The sequence below is a fragment of the Miscanthus floridulus genome, chromosome 11 (assembly GCF_019320115.1).
Source record: "Miscanthus floridulus cultivar M001 chromosome 11, ASM1932011v1, whole genome shotgun sequence".
In the NCBI taxonomy this organism is placed as follows: Eukaryota; Viridiplantae; Streptophyta; class Magnoliopsida; order Poales; family Poaceae; genus Miscanthus; species Miscanthus floridulus.
This window is the reverse complement of record NC_089590.1, coordinates 21504169-21512821: the sequence shown is the minus strand read 5'-3', so window position 1 is coordinate 21512821 and position 8653 is coordinate 21504169. Positions and strand designations below refer to the sequence as shown.

General features: G+C 38.1%; 1 non-coding gene across 1 annotated transcript; it reads left to right on the top strand.

The window, feature by feature from the left end:
* Positions 1 to 5571: 5571 nt before the first annotated feature.
* Positions 5572 to 5680, top strand: LOC136495116 (small nucleolar RNA R71). Its single transcript, XR_010768896.1, has one exon. It is a non-coding gene; the product is annotated as a small nucleolar RNA R71 (small nucleolar RNA).
* The last annotated feature ends 2973 nt before the right edge of the window (positions 5681 to 8653 follow it).

Here is an 8653-nt window from a genome sequence, read left to right as displayed (position 1 = left end):
AACTCATAACAGGGGTAAGTCATAGGATAAGATATATGATAAGTATTGATCAATGATGATGATAAATCACTTAGAGTACTCCTTTCTATGGCATTAGCATGGTCAGGTAGAATATTGGAGGAATAATTCCTAAGTCATTCTTAATTACAAGTCAAAGCATACATTGATTAGTGCAATTACACCTAGTAATCATAGCTAAGATCATCTTTATATCTACACATAAGGGATATTACTAAGATAGATTAAGAATAGAGCTTGCCCTTCCTTTGTAACCACATCCTACGTGCTACCTATATTAGGGAGTGGACTACAAAGGACTCAACGGGAGTGTCACATCCGCGATCTACCACATGGCCCAGAATATAGGGTGTATCCATAGGAAAACAACGTATAAGCACCACGCTTACACAATGTCGACCACTCACCCCATGTACTTTGGAGCGAGCGCTTTGCGAACTAATGCATAAACATAATGATAAACTAGCTATACTAAGTATTTAATCAAAGAAGATGATGAACATTATAACAAAGAACTTGAATAAGATAAATACTAAAATTGTCATAACAATTGTAGCAAGCATATAAAAATAATGGAGATACAAAAGAGAGGGTGTACAAGGATTATACCAAACCATACTCTTGACACGATCGGGAATCCAAGCGAAGCCTGCTTGCCTTCCTCTAGACCTAGCCTAACTAACTATGCCCTAAAATTGATGGAGCTCTAAGGATGATTAGGGATTCTATCTTCTCAAATGACTTGATGCCTCAAGGGGGGTGGCAGGGGCTGGTATATATAGCCCAGAGCATCAAACGTGAGCCCTTGGATCAAACTGACTTAAGGAATGGCGTAGATGCAACCTAGGAGGCGGTGGAGAACCAACATTGCAATGCGAAGACTAATAGGTGGGCCTAGGGGCCAGGCGGCTTATAGGTGGGGTCGGTCGGCCCCACCTGGCAGCCTCTGCGTCTCTACCTCGGTGTGGTGTCCTCTAGAACCTTCTAGTGTCCATTTCACGATGGATAAGTGCAATTAAATCTGTCATGTAGGTCCACCTTGATAATTTTCTGGTTAAACCCTGGTTAAACCCTATAGAAAATACAGATTCACCATAACTCGTGGAATTCATTAGTATAAACCCCTAGACCTTTGTTGGTGATCATATTTATGCCCTTATTCATGTTTCTTTGATGGTTTATAACGGTTGTTTACTACCATCAACAAGCTCCCCCAAGCTTAACCTTTGCTAGTCCCTTAGCAAAATTAAACTTAGCAAAAAAAAGGATCAGGAGTTGCTTCAATGCTTTCACTCCTCAAAAGTACACATGCGTTCAAACAAGAATTATCCTCCAGATTAGAATAAACCGATCTGACTTTCAAACTCACCCATATTACATTCAACCATGGGGCTTCTTAGCCTTCACTTAGGTCTTGAGCAATCAAAAGACAGAATGATCAAGTCAAGCACTATGTCTCAAGTTCTTTGTTCCACCATTATTCTAGAGTTTTTTTTATATATTTTTAAAAAATAAAACTTAGAGCTTCCTTTGTATAACACTCTCAAGTCTCTCAATATATGTGGTATTTGTGGATCCTTACCAAAGGCAATTGTGATGTTATGCCTTTCTCTTCCTACAACTAAAGCTTATATGGAGCTCATAGGAGTGGAAAAACATAAAAGAGCATACTTACACTACATATATTGTAAAGTCAAACCTCGGATCCAAAGAGTGTTGAGTCATACAATCAAATCAATATGTGCATGTGTGTGAATGTATGGTATATATATGGTGGCTAACCTAATTCTACTTTGCTCCTTAAAAACTTATCTCTTTTCTGGAATTTGGAAACATAACCTTGCAAGTAAACATGGGCTATCTTATTCTTCTCTTTCTTTCTTCTCTTTTTTTCAGGCGGACATCTGAGTACCCATTGTTTTAGATATCTTGGACACTAATTTTTTCAATACTCTTTCTTTTTTTAATAACTTTTCCATAGCCACATGCTTCTTTTTCTACAACAAAATCTTTTTGAGAGATAGCAACAAGAACTTTGGAGCATTTATTTGGGGGATATCTTATAGGGTATATTTTTGGTGTTTACTCTTAGTATAGGAGTAAAATATTTTTTTGGGTGGATCTAAATGGAATGGCATGTTTTTGTGCCTACCCCCAGAGTAGGAGTAGTGCATATGTGGGTGGTGTGTACGTAATCTTGATTCTAAGAGCATGACAAACATCTCATAAGGGTCAACAAAGCTTGACTAAACTAAATGTAAAAGCAAGCAGCATATATGAGTGGAAGTTTTCCTAATCTAAATGTCATTTATGGCTCTGGTAGGAATTCAAGCTTTGTCATACAAGGAACTCATCATGAAGCATTTTTATATTTTTCAAAAGATAAATGTCTGGAACTCTAGTATCACTTGGAACAAGATAAACAACAGCTCAAACCTTCTCATATCATATCTGTCAATTACCTAGACTTAGATCAAGCATATGCTACCCATGAGATTCAAGTTCAGAGTAAATTCTTATATCAAAATAGTCTTATCCAAAACTCGGGAGAATTCAAGGTTGAAAACTAGGTACTTGAAAAGAGCAACTATTCTTCATTTCCATTGTAAGAGATTATCTTCAGAGTCCTTTTATTTATTTAGCTCTTTTCTTTTTTTAAAGAAAAATCAAACTAGAAAGAAAACTAAACACACTTTTTATTTTGTTTTCAAGTTTTAAGATCACACCTTATAATATATATAACTGGCTAAGATAAATTTTTATTTTGTTATGCATCTTTTTATTTCTTTAGCTAATATAAAGAAAACTTGCTAATAGTAAAACTAAAGGAAGGAAATACTTAGCTAGATACACAGGGGATGCTCCTCCCCCAAGCTAGATGTTGTCGTGGTCGATTGTTAGATGTTGATTGATCTTTCTTAGAGCGGGTTTGTCGGTGTATGTCCTTCTCATCCATGAGTAGAGTGAGATGAAGACAACCGAGTAAACTTGCTCTTGATCATGTGAATCATCCTGCCAAATACTCCAACAAGAACAAACTTGTGGCTCAATTAAGATAAGGGGTTAGCGGTTAGCCATTCAGAGATTTGTTCTTGTGGGTTTAGATAGATTTTCTAGTGGCAGAATTTTAACAGGATGTCTTTCTAATATTTTTAGATTTTCTATATTTTTTATATGCCAGAAAGAAAATATGTAGGCATAGTATATATATTTTATTTTTATGCCACCACGATGAATATTCCTTGGGCTTGTTACACCATAAAAATTATTCACATGGGGCTTAAGGATGCAATAATATTTTTATTTTCTTTTCTTATGCGATGATGATCTGTAGTAATAAAACTTTTTATTTTTCTTTATATGAAATATAACTAGATGTATGCATATATTTTTAACTAATGCAATGCTAATGTAGAAAAGTACATATGCTAAAGTAAGAACAATTCATGCAATACTGAAAATAAATATGGATAACTACCAATATTACCTCACGGCGAGGGTTTAGATTTTTAAGTCCTCCGGATAGGACTTTACTCGAGTCTTATTTATTCTTCAGGTGCATCATCTAATCTCGGTGATGGAGACGCTGATGGTTGCATCTCTTGTGATTCTGATGATGTCACCTTCTCCTTCCACACCTACTTGGCCGATGGGCTTGACTTAGGCAGTGTAGGTTCCTTTTTTCACAAATTCTTCAGGTTGTTCATCTTCCTCCCATTCATTCCACACGGGTTGGTTCCCTTGATGTTGGGATGATCGACATCTCCTCCTAGAGTGGTTCTTCTTCGGCTGCTCATAAGTAGTATAACTATTGAAATAACAACGTACATTTTCTCTAGGGAATTAGAAGTGGACTTGTCCAGATCCAACGCAGATGATTGTATTGGTGGTGTTGAGGAATGGTCTTCCTAGGATGATGGGTGTATCATCTTCTTCTTCTCCCACGTCCAAAACCATGAAGTTGGCAGGGGCAAAGTGGTCGTGTATTCATACCATAACGTCCTTTGCTATTCCTTTTGGGAATCGAATTGATTGGTCTGCCATCCACAACTGCATATATGTAGGGTACAAGGGTTCGTTACCAAATAAATATTCATATGTTACCTTGAACATTATGTTGACACCTAATCCAATGTCGCAGAAGGTCTTGTAGAAGATTCTTTGTCCAATGGTACACTCGATCGTCGGTACACCAGGATCATTCTTCTTGGCAAGGAATGGTGAAGCAAGGAGGTGGTTGTACTCTAATTTGATCATGTTGACTGATTCATCTTGTGGCTGCCTAACCTTGTTCTTCCTTCTTGTTTTGTTGTTCTTCTTCTTAGTCATTGTTGTGTCTTCGAACGGGTACGGCATCTGTGGATGTCTAGGAGATTGCAGGATACGATTCTTAAAAGAAAACTTCTCTTTCTTGTCCTTGATTATGAAGCAAATCTTTGGATTGTCCACATAGATGATGGCCTTTGTGGTGCTTAGGAAAGGTCGGCGCAAGATGATGAGTGCCCTTTCATCTCCACCTGTTTTCAAAACCACAAAGTCTATGGGAACATATGATAGTCCCACTCATATGATAGCATCTTCAAGAACTCCCTTGGGGTAGTAGAGTGACTGATCTGCAAGCTACAAATGCATATTTGTGTACAATAAAGGATCTCCTAAAATCTTCTCACAAATTACCTTAGGCATGATGTTGACACTCGCTCCAAAGTCAAAGATAGCTTCCTAGAAGATGTGAGGTCCAATGGTGATGGGGATGATAGGTCTCCCAGGATCACCTTTCTTGTTAGATAGTGACTAATCTATCCACCTTCCCATCGATGGCTCCGTGTAGTAGTAAGCTGCATTATGAATATCGACAAGATTTGTAGTTTCTAGATCTTCTGGTTGCCTCGAAATCTTACCTTTATCGGACGAAGGAACAGCAGCCGCCAGCTGAGCTATTTGTGATTCTATCATTTTATTAAAGCTATGTTGGTTCTTAATGGCAGAAGCAAAGCTATCCATTCCATTACTTATATTTTCTTGAATTTTATCATTGGTAGCTACCTTCTTAGATAATCCTTCCATGAGTCTAGATTGGCTAGCAATTAATTCTCTCAAGGTTGGTTGATTGAAGTTATTATAATTGTTACCTTGAGGGTTACCTTGGTAGTTACTTTGGTAGTTCAGTCTCTGTTGCTGATTCCATCCTTGATTTTGTTGAGGAAGATAGTAGTTGTTGTTGTGTTTCCACACTCTTCACATGTCATGCGGGAATCATGAATGTGCATGACTTCTTTCTTCTCATTATCTTGGTCTTTGAGCTTCTTCATTAGCAGGTCCATCTTGGCAGACAGCATGTCTACCTCTTTGAGTTGATGCATACCTCCACCTCTCTTGTGGGTCTGAACTCATTCTTCATTCTAGCCTTAGTTGGAGGTCATCTTCTCCATGAGAGCTGTTGTAGTTGGGAGTGTGAGTGATAGGAATGCACCTCCAGCAGCAGCATCCATAGTCTCATGGGTACTATTGGTCAACCCATGGTAGAAAGTCTGCATGAGTAGCCAATTCTCCATCCCATGATGGGGACATTCTGCAATGTAGTCTTGAAAGCGTTCCCATGCCTCAAGGACAGATTCGTCATGTTGTTGTGGAAAACTTGAAATTCTCCCATGCAGAGCATTAGTCTTGCCTATGGAAATGATCTTGGCTAGGAAGGCAGTGGAACAGTTATCCCATGTAGTATTTCTATCTTTGTTGGTGTAGAAACACTACTTTGCCTTCCCCAAAAGTGAGAATGGGAAGAGGCGAAGTAGTATGGCATCCTTGGTTACTCCTTTGATTGTGAAAGTGCTATAGATCTTTAGGAAGTGTTGGAGATGTGCCATCTTCATGTGCCTTTCCACAAAATTGGCTAGCTTGCACCATGTTGATAAGAGCTGGCTTGAGCTCAAATCCATTGTCTCCAACATTGACATTAGGTCAGATGTTGGCTATAGTTGGAGCAGAGAACTCACGGAGAGTCTTATCAGCCATGGCTTCAAATTCAGGTGTTAAGATTCACCTTATCTGGTTGTCTTCCGACTCTAAAGCTGAAACTTTCTTGAGTTTGGCTCTAGTTCTCATGATTAATGCTTTGGGATCTTCAACATAGTTTGTCGGAAGGTTAAAACCGATCATACATTACCCTGTATAAGATAAACAAGTAGACAAAACAAGGGTAAGCCTGTTTGAGCAGAGGTCAGTGGTTTATCTCGATCAGATCAATAAGCATAAGTTTATCAATATTTCATTTGTCTAGCTACCTTCCCCGACAATGGCACCACAAATGCTTGTTGGTATTTATTAACTTGTCACTTGTTTTAGTAGCCACTGATTAATTACCTACATCTCCTAACATTACTTTATTAGGTTGTCATCCCTAGTGATGGTGCCAGAGATGCTTGTTGGTACTACCTAGCATCACTACTAGAATGATACTAAGTAGTTCTTTATCATTTTATGTGACTAGAAAGAATATAAACATATATGAATGAAAAGGAATCTGCAAGTGCACAGATAATTATACCATTGTAGCACTTCACCCGAGAATATTCCTGGTATCATTATTTATATTTTACCATAGGGAAGGTCTAGCATGGACAAGTATTGATAACTTATACCATTGATGGAGAAGTAAACCATAGCCAATATTCTACTCATAACAGGGGTAAGTCATAGGATAAGAGATATGATAAGTATTGATCAATGATGATGATAAATCACTCAGAGTACTCCTTTCTATGGCATTAGCATGGTCAGGTAGAATATTAGAGGAATAATTCCTAAGTCATTCTTAATTATAAGTCAAAGCATAGATTGATTAGTGAAATTACACCTAGTAATCATGGCTAAGATCATCTTTATATCTACACATAAGGGATATTACTAAGATAAATTAAGAACAGAGCTTGCCCTTCCTTCGTAACCACATCCTACGTGCTACCTATATCAGGGAGTAGACTACAAAGGACTCAATAGGAGTGTCACATTCGTGATCTACCACATGGCTCGGAATATAGGGTGTATCTGCAGGAAAACAACGTATAAGCACCACGTGTACACAATGTTGACCACTCACCCCGTGTACTTTGGAGCGAGCGCTTTGTGAACTGATGCATAAACATAATGATAAACTAGCTATACTAAGTATATAATCAAAGTAGACAATGAACATTATAACAAAGGACATGAATAAGATGAATACTAATATTGTCATAACAATTGTAGCAAGCATATAAAAATAATGGAGATACAAAAGAGAGGGGGTACAAGGATTATACGAAACCACGCTCTTGACACGATCGGAAATCCAAGCGAAGCCTGCTTGCCTCCCTCTAGACCTAGCCTAACTAGTTTTGCCCTAGAATTGATGGAGCTCTGAGAATGATTAGGGTTTCTATCTTCTCAAATGACTTGATGCCTCATGGGGTGGCAGGGGCTGGTATATATAGCCCAGAGCATCAAACATGAGCCCTTGGATCAAACTGACTTAAGGAATGGCGTAGATGCAACCTAGGAGGTGGTGGAGAACCGACTGGTGGGCCTAGGGGCTGGACGGCCTGCAGGTGGGGCTGGCGAGCCCCACTTGGCAGCCTCTGCCTCTCTATCTCAGCGTGGTGTCCTCTAGAACCTTTTAGTGTCCATTTCACAGTGGATAAGTGCAATTAAATCTGACATGTAGGTCCACCTTGACTATTTTCTAGTTAAACCCTACAGAAAATACAGATTCACCAAAACTCATGGAATTCATTAGTCTAAACCCCTAGACCTTTGTTGGCGATCATATTTATGCCCTTATTCATGTTTCTTTGATAGTTTATAATGGTTGTTAACTACCATCAATAGTGCTCTAGTTTAAAAAAAAGAAGACAAACACGAAAATCAAATAAAAAGTGTGTGTACAAAGTTTGCTTTAAGTTTAATTTTGTTAAGGTATGCCTTAGTTTCTTGTCTTTAAGAGTCAAATAAATGAATAGAACTTGAAGATGATCTCACATGATAGAAATGATGAATAGTTGCTCTATTGTAATTCCTTTGAAGTACCTAGTTTTCAACCTTGAATTCTCCTAAGTTTTGGATGAAATCAATTTGACATGAAAATTTGCTCTAAACTTGAAACTCGTGGGTAGCAAATGCTTGATCTAAATCTAGGTAATTGACGGATATGATATGCGAAGGTCTGAGCTGCTATTTATCTTGTTCCAAGTGACACTAAATTTTGGAGATTTCTTTTGAAAACCTAAAAAAGGCAACATGATGAGTTCCTATATGACAAAGCTTGAATTCCTACCAGAGCCAAACATGATATCTAGGCTAGGAAAAACTTCTTATATGCTACTTATTCTGCATTGAGTTTAGTCAAGCTTTGTTGATGCCTTATGAGAGGTTTGTCATGCTCTTAAAATCAAGATCATGTACACACCACCCACATATGCACTATTCCTACACTAGGGATAGGTGCAAAAACATGCTTTCCATCTAGATCCACCCAAAAATGTTTTACTCCTACACTGGGAGAAAACACCAAAAATATGCTTCATAGGTTTCCACCACATAAAATGCTCTAAGTTCTATTGTTATCTCTCAAATATTTTATTGCAGAAAACTGGCATGG